A 13,634-nucleotide genomic window follows, 5' to 3' on the forward strand; every position below is an offset into this window, starting at 1 on the left:
CAACTGCCTACTTTGAACATGCCCCCCTCTCTTGCCTGTTTGTCAGATGCACAGCTTATCTTTGCTGAAATATGTTACTGGCTATAGTGACTCAAGGTCAACGTGAGCAGCCAGGTAAACACTCGCGCCAGCCAGCTTTAGTAAATCATCATCTGTCCCCGTACTCTGACTTCATACTGCCAACAGAGATGCATTCCAGAAACAGCTACACTTCACTCCCTTCCTTCAAAGGGCCTGTTGTCGCAATCACCATTAAGAGGATGAGAAACAAGTTCCTTTCTGGGATTAAAACCAGAGGCATTCTTCTTTCTCCAACGGTGGCCTGTCCTGTTTTGCCACCTGAGGCGAGACAAGAATGGGCCATCCCCTGTGAGAGGGGGGGGGCATTCTGCAAGGCCTTGCTGCTCATCTTCTCTGCCCCAGGGGTGAAAATGCTGCATAACGGGACACACCCAGAGAAAGGGGGGGGGGGTGTTCCATCAGCGGCTGAAGTGACAGGGCGAGAGGGGTGCTACCTCTCTTGTGCTTCCGCTACCTGAGATGGCTGCTTCCCTCTGCCTCATGGGTGGGACAGCTCTCTCTCTCTCTCATCCTTCCAGACACCATGGGCTGGAGACAGCCTCAGATGATGGGTGGGGGAATGCGATCAGGGGCTCGCTCTCTCCCATTCCTCCCTTTGAAATGATGGTCCTTTATCTTCACACTGGACTGGACATATAGATGCTGCTTTCAAACAGAGGGCTACCCTCTGCAAAAGTAGGGCAGATAGCAATTGTAGACAAGCCTCTCCAGGGATGGACAGTTCCCAACACACACACACACACACACTGAGGGAATGGTATGTGCCTGATGATACCGACCTCTCACACCAGCCCAACGACCTTCCATTTCCTCACAGAAGTTGGACTTCAGACATCAGGAACATACAAAAAGAGCTTGCTGGATCAGGCCAATGGCCCATCTAGTCTATGGTAACCAGATTTTTTTCAATGAATCCGGGGACACTTTTTTTTTTTTGAAACTGAGTAGCAACAGGGAGTCAGGAGTGGGGATGGTGAGGCAAAAAATCCTGGGCCCAAGCACACATGCATATTGTATAAAGGTGCAAAGCCCTTCTTTTGCACCCTGTGAAACATAAATGCACAGAATTTTTAAAAAACTGGGCAATGGCCACCCGCCCGCAACTCCTGAGCTTCCCCCAATCAGTCAAAATAAAGGGGGCAGGAGATCTGTACTGCCGGACATCCCCGGTTCCCCTTCAGCAGTGGCAGCGGCAGTCTGCAGCCCGGAGCCAGCCTGGTAACGCAGTTGGCTCTGGCTGGCTTCAGGAGCTGCTTGCTGCTTGCTGCCATGGCGCCTGTCAGTTTGCCTCCCGGAAGTCCCCATATGATGTGTCTTCTGCTCAACACATCATACGGGGACTTCCGGTGATGAATAATGGTGGGCGCCACGGCAGCAAGCAGCTCCTGAAGCCAGCCAGAGCCAACTGCACTACCAGGCTGGCTCCGGGCTGCTGAGGCTGCCGCTGCCACGTTTCCTGGGGACAGAGTTGCAAATCTGGGGACATTCCGGGGACGCAATATGTCAGATTTGCAAATCCGGGGGCTGTCCCAGGGGATGTCTGGTAACCCTAATCTGGTCCTTTTTTCACAGTGGCCACCCCAGATGCCCCAAGTCCACAAGCAGGACCCAAGCACAAGGACACCCTCCTTTCCTGAAGTTTCCAGTAACTCCATTCAGAAAAGCATTACTGCCTCCGACTGTGGAGACAGAGCACTGCCATCATGGCAAGTAGCCATTGAAAGAATTGTTACTTATAGAACATGCCAGATGTTTTCCCCTCCCCGGAGCAGTTGGAATGCTTGTGAATACTGGGTGCCACCACGCCAGCTCAGCCAATCACTGTCAAGAGGCTACATCACCCACAATTGCAATACATGAAAGACTTTGAGTGCCGAGGGCAGCTTTGGGTGAAACCAATGTCCTCCCTTGAGAGAAGGCATCAGATTCCCTCTGCTGAAAGAAGCAACATTGCCTTCTCATTTCTTGGTCCCTAAACTGGCAACCAGGGAAGGCATTTGAAGGCCAAGCCCCCCCCCCCCCCGTTAAATATGCAAACCAGCAGCTACAGAAAGCAGTTTGTGTGTGCATGTTGATCTATTATCATTTCATTAGGCTAAAGGTCACCATCTTTTTTTACTTTCCATTTGGAAACCCATAAAAGCTGTAAAAGACACTGTCAAGTAACCCCCCCACCCCAAAAAAACCCCTCCTTTACATCTGCAAGCAATTTGCCAGGATGCAGAGCTTGATGTTTACAGAAGACTGAGATTCTGTTGCTGAGCGATTTGCAGAAAGAAAAAGAAAAAAAGTAGATATAAAAAAAAGTGGGATGAAGAGATGGAAATGCAACACTTTACGACCTAATTGAAAACTTCAGAGGCAATGATTAAGGCAGTTTCTCCGTTCTGTTGAAGTTGTTACTTTATATGACAGCCAAGTACATTTGGGAGAGAGAGAGAGAGAGAGAGAGAGAGAGAGAGAGAGAGAGAGAAGCACGCGTCAGAGAACAGATCCAAACAAGAGAGGCCCTGGATTCCAAACAAAGGAAGTCAGAATATTGGTCCAGCTAGCTCAAGACTGTCATCACTGACCAGGATACCAGAAAAGGGACATTCCTGGAGATTTACTCAGAGAGGAGATGATCACAGGTTACACTGCTGACCTGTATCTCCAATGGTGCACAGCGCTGCCAGTTACCCAAAGCAGTGCAAAGGAGCAGGGAGTTTGCCACAGAGCTGGTGCCAATCTGCCATTCCTGCCAGTGTGCCTACGCCACACAAAGTTCCCAGCCTTCTTGCTCCACTCTTTCTCCTTCTTGGTAACCAGCAGAGATGCACAGCATTGGGAAGGCAGGCCAGCCACGCAGCCTCACCCTGCGGGCTGCTACTGTTAACACAAGGTTAGCAGGGCTAAGAAGACTCGTTGTGGTCTAGTAACTTGTGCCATCTCCCTAAGGAGGCCACTGTTTATCAGAGCACGCCCTTTGTCTTTGACCCAGCGTGCTTGCTGGTAAATTCACACGCGGGAATGAAAATTGCAGCAAGGCAGGGACTTCCGTTGGAGAACAATTACACGGTGTTATAAAAAGTTACGACCGTTTCCATATGAATGTAACATCGGCTGTATATATGTGATCTGCTCCCTGTAAAGTAAGCAGAAGCTGTTGTACAGTTAGATCAAATGGCCCAGGTGGGTCTGCAGGTCTGATCCTTCCCTGGATCCCCGGAGAGCCACTGCGAGTTAGTGTAGACAATATGAAGCAAGATGGACAATACAAGGCAGTTTCCTATGCCCCCCCCCATGGCTGCTACTTGTAGTAGGAAAATTAAGCATCCAAGGACTTTAACGCATTTTAAGGTACACAATATAAGGTAATGCTGGATGGGCAAGAACTGAGCAGCAGCAGCAGAAAATTAAGAACAGAAAGGAAAGAGAGAAAGAAAATGACTCGGAGGCTACGGACAGGTCTATCCAGCTCCCAAGCAGTGCTGTTATTGAAAAGGTATGACAAGGTTAATTGCTGGAAAACAGCTTGAGGTATCTTTGCATTGCACCAAGGAAGCAAAACACACACACACAACTGGAGGTAATTAACAAGGCAATGAGCACATCTTTCAGAGGAACCAGAGAGGCTAGGAAGTACTTTGCAAAGGAGGCTGAGAAGGGAATGGGGCAGGGATTTTATTTTGTGGTGGTGAGGTCATAAGTAGAGATCCTTGAGGATTTGTTTTGTTTTGCAGTGAACATAATCTACTCAAATAATCCCACACCGGGGCTCAGATCAGAAAATAGATCTGTGGACCAGATCAGTTGCTGGGGAGAAACTGCTTGTGAATTTCCCACCAGCAACTGGCTGGCCACTGTGAGAATGAGATGCTGAACTAGGTGGACTAAGGGATGCAGGAGGAATCCATTTTAAACAAATTTAGACACAGGATCCGGCAGTTCCGACCTAACTGAGCTTTGCCCCCATTAGACCACCTATTGCACAGAGTGACTCCTTAGGTCTGAGCTACCTGTGCACTGTCACTTTTTTTAAAAAAAGCCCAACTAATTATATGCATGCAAGAAGATCAAAACTCTCCATTCTTAAGGAAATCAGCCCTGAGTGCTCACTGGAAGGACAGATCCTGAAGCTGAGGCTCCAATACTTTGACCAACTCATGAGAAGAGAAGACTCCCTGGAAAAGACCCTGATGCTGGGAAAGATGGAGGGCACAAGGAGAAGGGGATGACAGAGGACGAGATGGTTGGACAGTGTTCTCGAAGCTACCAGCGTGAGTTTGACCAAACTGCGGGAGGCAGTGGAAGACAGGAGTGCCTGGCGTGCTCTGGTCCATGGGGTCATGAAGGGTCAGACACGACTAAATGACTAAACAACAACAATTATATGCAACCTAATTATGCATAACGTAAAAGAGTCAACATCCAGTACTACATTTCTGCAGCCTAATTTTGTACGTATGGACACATAAATATTTTTGTACAGTCATATGCACAGTTGTATCTGTTTATGTGCTGGTTACTTTACACACACACACACACACACACAGTACCTTTCTGTGTAAAGTCTAGGTTTTTTTTACTGTAAAATAATGCTAAAAGTGGGGGACAGGGGGGTCATCTTATACATGGGGCCACCTCCCTCCATTTTCTTAAATTGGAGTCCCCCAAAATAGGGGGCGTCTTCTACACGGGGGCGTGTTATACACAGAAAAATACGGTATATAATTTCTTTGTTGCTGTGCCATAAAGATACATCACACCGGTTTACAACCATATAAAAACCATGAAACCAAACAACAAAATCATAAAAAGTTAAAAGCAAGTTAAAACTAAGTAGAAATTAAAACACACACACATCAGTAAACCGGTATTATTTTAAGCATCGTACTGCAATGATTGTTTGTATTTTTAGAAACAACTCAGAAACAACTCTCTTTTTCAGAAGAGAGAAAAAATTCAGGCGGTGGGGGGAGGGGGAGAATCCCATGCATATAATCTCAACATTGAGAACCCATTCCTTTAGTCTGAGCCAACACACAAACATGAATGCACACATGCTTGCTCTGATAGCCAGCCCTCTGCCACTCTCCCCAAATTTACCCTGTAGAACTTCACCTCCCCAATCCACATTCCCAAACCTATTTCTGAATCCACTTCTCTCCTCTATTCCACAGCCCCACTGTGCACCTGTTTTCACCTTCACCCCCACTGTCCATGCATCCTCCCATACTCCCCCCCTAATCCCCTCTTGCACACAAACAACTCTTATGATAGCCTTCTGTAACTTCCTCTTCTTGCATACTGCAACTACTAAGAATCCTTTCCACCTTCTGCACAATTATGAAGCCACCATCCTCTTGAATCTACAAATCTTCCAATGGGGGCTGTGCGATGACAGCCTTACATTTTTATGTGTATAGGAAGATATCTCTAGCTCGCTGCCCACATCAGTAAGTGGGAGCAATTATACCCCCACTCCGCTTCAATTATGGAGGAATATGGAGAATTTCCTTTGTTCTGCATTTTTAAGGGAGATGACCTAATTTACATCTCCCAGATAAATACACAGAACAGAATTATCTCTTGGATTTTGCTGTACCGCAAGTTCCGCAGTACAGTTTTAAGCTAAGAAAGGCACACTGTGGGGGGAAATGCACTCAGAAATATATACATTGACTGGTTCAAGATCTGGACAAGCCTTGACATCAGTCATATAGCAGATATTAGTCATGGCAGCTCAATACAACCCTCATATCCAGGAACAGTCTACCCCTGAATATCATCAGCCAGGTGGCAACCAAAAAAAGAGAAGCTGACTTCTTGCCTCCTCTGAGTTCTGGTTGGCCACTGGTTAGATGGACCTTTGGCCTGATCCAGTAGGGTTCCTCCTATATTCTGAGGAACCTGTACCACTGCCTTACTACCAAGTCAGACCATTGGTCCATTTAGATAATTATTGTCTGCACTGACAGGCAGTACAGTGGTACCTCGGGTTAAGAACTTAATTTGTTCTGGAGGTGTGTTCTTAACCTGAATCTGTTCTTAACCTGAGGTACCACTTTAGCTAATGGGGCCTCCTGCTGCTGCCGCCGTGCGATTTCTGTTCTCATCCTGAAGCAAAGTTCTTAACCTGAGGTACTATTTCTGGGTTAGCGGAGTCTGTAACCTGAAGCGTCCGTAACCTGAAGTGTCTGTAACCCGAGGTACCACTATAGCTCTCCATGGTTTCAGGTAGGATCTCCTGGAGATTTGGGGAACTGAACCTGGGGCCTTCTTCATGTAAACCAGATGTTCTACCACTGAGATGTGACTCTTCTTAAGTTTCCAAGCAGTGAAACACTGGCAGCATTCACCCGTAGCTTTTAAACAGATGACAGATTTGCAGCAGAAAGAAAAAGACACTACAAATGGCCCACTTATCCAAAGAGGTCAGCACAAGATAACTGACCTGCTATAACCAGAGGCAAAGCTATATCTACCAAGCTATTCATCCAAAGCTGAGCGTTGCTCAGCCAGCTTAGACTCTTTTGGCACACCAAGCATCAGGCAGCCCCCTTCTCCCCAATTTCTCGGTCTGCCCACCTCTAACTAATCAATCCCAGGGGGTTGAGGAGGAAAATGACAATGCAAACCATGCCCCATGTTTGTAACTAATCGAAAGTTAAAAGAAGGAGGGCTGTAATTTGACCTGTTGTTACAACAGGTGTATCACCCCTTCTTCGAAAGCAAACAGCCAGTGGAATGGTACGCAGTGGAAGCTGCATGCATGTCTATTCACAAAGACGCCCCACCTTTTGTAAATAGACTGAATCAAAGAGGCTGCAAGCTAAAGTCTTGGAAAGTCTTCTGTAAAGGATTAAACCTCCATCGGTTAAAATCATTAAACCCCCCCTTGGAAGCAGGAGAAGAGGGGGGAAATTTTGGATTGTGTAAGCCTGCAGGAGAGAGAGCGAAGAAAGATAAATTACCACTGGAAACGGGCTGCTAGTAAGACTGACGTTTTGGGAAAGTTCATTGACTGTGAATAAAACGTATGTGGACAGATAGCAAATAAGAGAAATATATTGTTTCCATTGTCTCCTTCTGCATTTAAAAAGGAGTAAAAGTAACCAAAAATTGAAACTAATTTTGTTGCTTGAACTGTGTTTAAAAGGATTGATACAAATAGAAATTGTTTCCCTCTAGAGGGAGCCTTTGAAACTGTTACAGAAGTGGAGCTGGGGGGATTACCAGCTGCAGAGATAAAAAACTGTGAGAACCAGGGATTGACCTTGGATTGGTAAGAATGTTGACAGAAGAAGCCTTAGTGATTGCATTATGCAAGATAAGTGCTTCATTGGAACAGCTTCAGAAGAAGATGGATGTGATGACTATCAAAATTGACAATTTGGGACAAAAAGTGACTGATTTGGGACAAAAAGTGAACATCTATACAGAAACTATTCAGGAATTGTTTCAGGACTTTTGGACTATAGTGCTAACTACGGAGATTTGGCTGACCTGTCGAGAAGGAATAAAAACATTGCTAGGTTGGAGCCTCCCCGAGATCTACTCCTCAGCATCAAAGGAAGGAAGTTAAGAACAAGATCAACAGAAGACAAAGTAAAGTGCATGTATAAATATGAAGAAGATTTGCAGAAGGGACTTGGAAAAGAGTTAAGAGCCTCGGACAGAAGATCACCAGGTTGATGGACCATATGGAATAGACGGAAAGGACTGGCAGAATCCGAGACCAGGGAGAAGAGACGGTGGAAGAAGATTGGAAAAAGTTTAAAGTTTATTTATAGAAATATTGTAAAATTAATGAGTGTTAGAAAAATGTTGGAATGAAATTATATGGCTTTAGTAGAAATGTTATAAGGAGTTAAGTATAAATAAGTATTATGGTATTAATGGAAGATAAGGTTAAAATAAGTTAAGATAATCACATGACAGAAAATAGAGAAAGGGAAAGGAATTGCTGAAATAATTAATAGAAGTGGAATACAAAAAGGGAGGTGAGAGGAGGTCGATGAAACGAGGGAATGAAAGATAGGGCATTGAAACGGTATGATATATGTTTTTTAATTTTTTTATGTTTAGTTTAATGTGTTAATGTTGTGTTGTGCATTGTTTATATATTGTATTGTATTGTATTTCTTTTGTCTTTTTTCTTTTTTCTTTTCTTCTTCTTTTCTTCTTTTTTTTGTAAGGTTTAAAAGTAATAAATATTATTTAAAAATATTCACAAAGACGCCCCAAATATTGAGTACAGGAAAGCGTTTATGTCAAGAGGAGTGCAGTCCCAGTTTCAAAGAGTGATGTGCTCTTCTCTACTCAGAAGTAAGTCCACTGAGTTGTATGGATGTGGAAGTAAGTCCACTGAGTTGTATGGATGTGGATATAGCAGACTCCCAGGTAAGTGGGCATAGGAATCAGAGCATCTTAAGAGTTGGAAGGAGCCTGGCAAACAAGTGTCTTACACCCAGGGGTGTTTTTTCCAGCTGGAACTCATTTCTGGCACCTTTCAGGTGGCTGCCATTGCCATTATGTGAGAACAAGGGAGGCGTTCTTGGTGAGTTCTGGCACCTCTTTTTTAGTATTAGAAAAACAGCACCTGTCACAGCCATACACCATACATTTAAAGTACTTTTATACCACTTTCACAGCCACAGGGAATCCAGGGAACTGTAGTTTGTCAGAGCGTTGGCCTTCCAGAGATATAATTCTCTGACCCTTACCAAACTACAGTTCCCAGAATGCTTCATGACTGTTAGAGTGATGTAAGAGTACTTCAAATGTATGATGTGTCTGCAGAGAGTGTTGATGGGAGTGAAAAAGGAGGTTGGTCTACTCAGGGAGGGCATCTAAACAAAATTCTCTCCAAAATTTGGAGCTACTACTACTTGCCGATCAGAAGGTTGGTGGTTCGAATCCCCGGGATGGAGTAAGCTCCCGTTGCTCGGTCCCTGCTCCTGCCAACCTAGCAGTTCAAAAGGACGTCAAAGTGCAAGTAGATAAATAGGTACTGCTCCGGCGGGAAGGTAAACAGCGTTTCCGTGCCAGAAGCGGCTTAGTCATGCTGGCCACATGACCCGGAAGCTGCACACCGGCTCCCTCAGCCAATAAAGTGAGATGAGTGCCGCGACCCCAGAGTCGTCCGCGACTGGACCTAATGGTCCGTGGTCCCTTTACCTTTTACTGGGTGGGGGCTAAGGTGCAATCCTTCACACAACAGGGGTGGTGAACCAGTGCCTGCCTCATGTTGCTGGACTCTAAACTCCCACCATTCACCAGCTTGCATGGCCAATGGTCAGGGATGATGGGAGTTGGAGTCCAATAAAATCTGAAGGGCCGGTGTTTAGCCATATACACACTGAATGTGGGAGCAAGTCTCATTGAACTCAATAATGAATAAATACATAAGAAATAAATAAATGACTTCAAAACTTTTTTTTCTGGTTAAAAGTGACAAACGTAGTAAGTAATAATGATAATGATGTTAAGAATAATAATATAGATAAGAGAAAATTTAAATGGGAATGTTTGGATGAAGTGCTAGGTTTGTTTGTTTTTAACGCCTCCAAACAGCTTCACTGCCTAGGGCAGGGCTTCCCAAACTTGGGCCTCCAGCTGTTTTTTGGACTACAATTCCCATCATCCCTGACCACTGGTCCTGCTACCTAGGGATGATGGGACTTGTAGTCCAAAAAAAACCAGCTGGAGACTCAAGTTTGGGAAACCCTTGTCTGGGCAGTCAGCCAAATTCCATGGGGTCTTGGCTAATGCTATTCCTACTCATAGTAGACCTGCTGAAGTTAATGGACACAACTAACTTAGGTTTGTTAACTTCAGTAAGTGGGTGGGTTGGTTTAGGACCAGTGTTCCCAATCTCTTCCAGTTAATGGGTGTGTTTGTAGGGTTCCTTCCATACAAGGACAAAGTCCACTACCCAAAAGTTAAATTGTAACTTCAGCTGAGGATTCAGGCTGGAGATTGGGGAGGCGGGAGGGGGAATACTTTGATATAACAATATGCAGACCACACAGGGAAGAGATTAAAAAAAAACAACAACTTCCATAATTTAGAAAGGGTAGTTTGCTTTAGGGGTTGTTTTTAATTGGTGTATAATTGGAGTTTTTTATTTCTGTGCAGAATGAGAGCCAGGCAAAAGTTTCCAAAGAACTTTGAAAAGTTTATCCATTTCCCAGTCTTTGGATCTGTGGCTCAGTATTTACAGAATTATAACCACCTAGTCCTCATGATTTCACATTGCAAGTGATCTTACAGATGGATGTGCAAAAGCACTGAGCCTACATCACCACCCGTCTCTGCAAGCTCAAAAATTGGGGGCCTCTTAGTTGGACTAGATGACCCTTGGGATTCCTTCCAACTGTGCAAATCTATGATTCTATTGCGGGTGAGGAAAACAGAGCCAAAGCCTTTGCACCACTTGAGACCAGCAGGGTTTAGGCTGCCCGTTTCACTTTCTGCAATGCTGCATTTACTTCTTATCTATAAAGGTCCCTCTGTGTACATCTTTATAGGAGGACAAGTCCTTCCCCCAAGCAGCTTACAATTTAAAACTCAACAGGTGAGGAAAGAACAAAAATAGGGAAATTGAGGCAGGGGGAAAAAAGAGGGAAGGAGTCTGCCATTGTTTCAGCTACATGGGCTCAGACTGGGTGGCACATTTGAATGTGTAGACAATACTGTGATCAATGGACCAATGGCCTCACTTAGTATATGTCTAGGCAGCAATGTTACTTTCCTAAGTGGTTCAAAATAGCTGCACTTTGCTCTCAGTGTTGGGGCGGCGGAGATCAGGCGCTTGCAAGTTTTGCCAGGACAGCTAAGGGGACAGTGCTGGGTAACCTGGAGCAAGTCATTGGTTCTCAGTCTCTGTTTCTCCACCTGTAAAATGGGACTATTCACAAAGCTCTTGAGAGGACGAACAAACTCAGGGCTGCAAAACACTTCTTATATAGACCAATCGTTAAGGTTCTGTGCAACTCAAATGCTGGTCCAGGTTCCAGTCGTTGCTCCTCAGATCTCAGCAAGGAATTTCTCTCTCTCCTTCCTAAGTATTGTATCAGTGATTTCAGGACATAGATCAGGTATAGGGAAGCTGTAGCTCTCCAGATGACTCCATCGATCCCAGCCAGAAGGGATAATGGCCAGGGATGATGGGATAGATTCCAGCAACGCCTGGAGAAACATAGGTACCCACCCCTGCCTTAGACGAAAGAGAAAGTCACATGCTACTTTTAACTCTCCTGCCTTGAGTGACATCTGGGGGGAAGAAAGCATGTTGTCCATCGGCCACATGGCTTGTTATGATGGTGAATGGTACACATCCATTCATATAAGCACCCCACCACCACTCTCATTGAATTCTCATGTGGGCACACAGCAAAGGCCACAAATCTCTCGCACTTCTGCAGATAGAGAAGAATGGGAATCTGCCTACAACTGAGTCATTGGTCCATCTAGCCCAGTATTGTCAACACTGGCTGGCAACTGCGCTGTTGGGTTTGAGGCTGGGGACATTCCCAGCTCTTCCTGGAGATTGAACCTGGATGCAAATAATAATAATAATAATAATAATAATAATAATAATAATAATAATATATTATTATTATTTATACCCCACCCATCTGGCTGGGCATTCCCAGCCACTCTGGATGGCTTCCAACAAAATATTAAAATACAGTAATGCATCAAACATTAAAAGCTTCCCTAAACAGGGCTGCTTTCAGATGTCTTCTAAAAGTCAGATAGTTATTTCTTTCCTTGACATCTGGTGGGACGGTGTTCCACAGGGCGAGTGCCACTACTGAGAAGGCCCTCTGCCTGGTTCCTTGTAACTTGGCTTCTCGCAGTGAGGAAACCACCAGAAGGCTCTCAGTGCCAGACCTCAGTGTCCAGGCTGAATAATGGAGGTGGAGACACTCCTTCAGATATACTGGACTGAGATTCTTTGTCACTGAGCTACGTACATGGGATATTTGCCTTCTCAACTCTGGAGAGATATTGAGCTAGAGACTCTGCCTGTCATCCTTCAGGATCACACAGGGGTGGGGCTAGATCAGTGGTAGCCAACATGGTGCCCTCAAGATGTTGTTGGGCATCATGCTGCTTCTGGGGTAGTTTACCCACCTTTGGTCTCCACCATGCACTCAGCTCTCACCTGGGGCTCCTAGAAGCTGTCAGCAGGTGACAGCAGCCACACCCTGGGAACAGCTTTGACCAGCCAGCTAAACCAGGTGAGGGTAGCAAATGGGTCCCAAACTCTTGGTGAGTTAGGGACTTCTCCTGCATGCAAAGGCAGGCATTGAGCGGATGAGACCAATAGTGGGCCCAACAGCCAAGAAGGTGGTTTCTGTACATGCTGTAGAGGGAAGTGAGAGACAGATGGGACTCATCAAGCTGGGAAGGTAGCCCATCTAGGAGAAAGAAAGCTCTGATCCTAAATCTCTGCTGCATTGCAAAATATTTTTGGGAGAAGAAAAGGCTAAGGAGTAAACCATACACAAATCCGGAGTGGAGTCCCTAAGGCAGTTGGGTGGCTCCTTGTATGCCTCCTTCTGGCATCTCCTGAAGCCAAGCTGGTGCCAAATGTATTGCTCTGCTTTCCTTTGGACCACATCAGCAAGGCTTGTCATCTGGGCAGCCCAGGACCTCCATACATACTGCCCAGGTCACTTCAGTGCTGCTAAAACCAGTGGCGTAGCGTGGGTTGTCAGCACCCGGGGCAAGGCAAGTAATTTGCGCCCCCTAACCCTGGATTTGCACCCTCTAACCCTATCCCTAACCCTAACCCCCAGATGTTGCGCCCGGTGCGGCCGGCACCCCCTGCACCCCCCACGCTACGCCACTGGCTAAAACAGCAGTTTGACTTCACCCCCAGAAGTATACTCCGTTGTCTCTCAAGACAGGCGGATGCCTGCAGCAGCAGCAACAACTCCCATCATGCCCGAGCACTAGCTATGCTGGCAGGGGCTGATGGGAGTTGGAGTCCAACACCTGCAGGACATCACATATATGGCTACCTATATTAATGCCAGGAAATACTGTGTGGGTTCCAGGGAGGCTGCAGCTGATTTGGCTCAAGGGACCCCACCCTCTGACATCACCTACACATCCCCCCTGGCCTGTTCTTTTTGCTGCTTTCCTGCAATTTCCTCGTCGGCGTGAGCACAAGAAGAACACGCAAGCCACAGCACACACACAGCTACACACCCTCAGGTGCAGCACACCTTTCCTGACAGCTGTTCTCCAAACCCATGTGCCGAAGGCCCCCGACCCAAGACACCTGGCAATGAGGCAACCCGGAAGGGCGGTCCTAATTAAAACCCAAGGTGCCAATGGGCTCCTAGCAACCACAGATCACGTTAAGAATTATCTCATGCACCGAGGGCCCACCTGCCACTCCCAGCCTGTCAAACTCCCAGCCTTCGAACAAGGCACTATATCCAACAAGTCCGTCACTGTTTGGGGCTCGGGTGCCCTGTTAGTAGCGTTGCAACCACACCTCCCTGAAGGCTATCATTTCAGAGGCTCAGTGCTGGCTCCGATTCCCCTTC

General features: G+C 46.1%; 1 protein-coding gene across 2 annotated transcripts in view; it reads right to left on the bottom strand.

Moving 5' to 3' along the window:
* LOC307222064 (kazrin-like) overlaps window positions 1-13,634 on the bottom strand; it is a 227,339-nt gene that overhangs the window by 65,176 nt on the left and 148,529 nt on the right. The gene's annotated exons all lie outside the window — the stretch shown is intronic.

The sequence above is a fragment of the Podarcis cretensis genome (assembly GCF_951804945.1).
Source record: "Podarcis cretensis genome assembly, chromosome: 8".
Taxonomy (NCBI): Eukaryota; Metazoa; Chordata; class Lepidosauria; order Squamata; family Lacertidae; genus Podarcis; species Podarcis cretensis.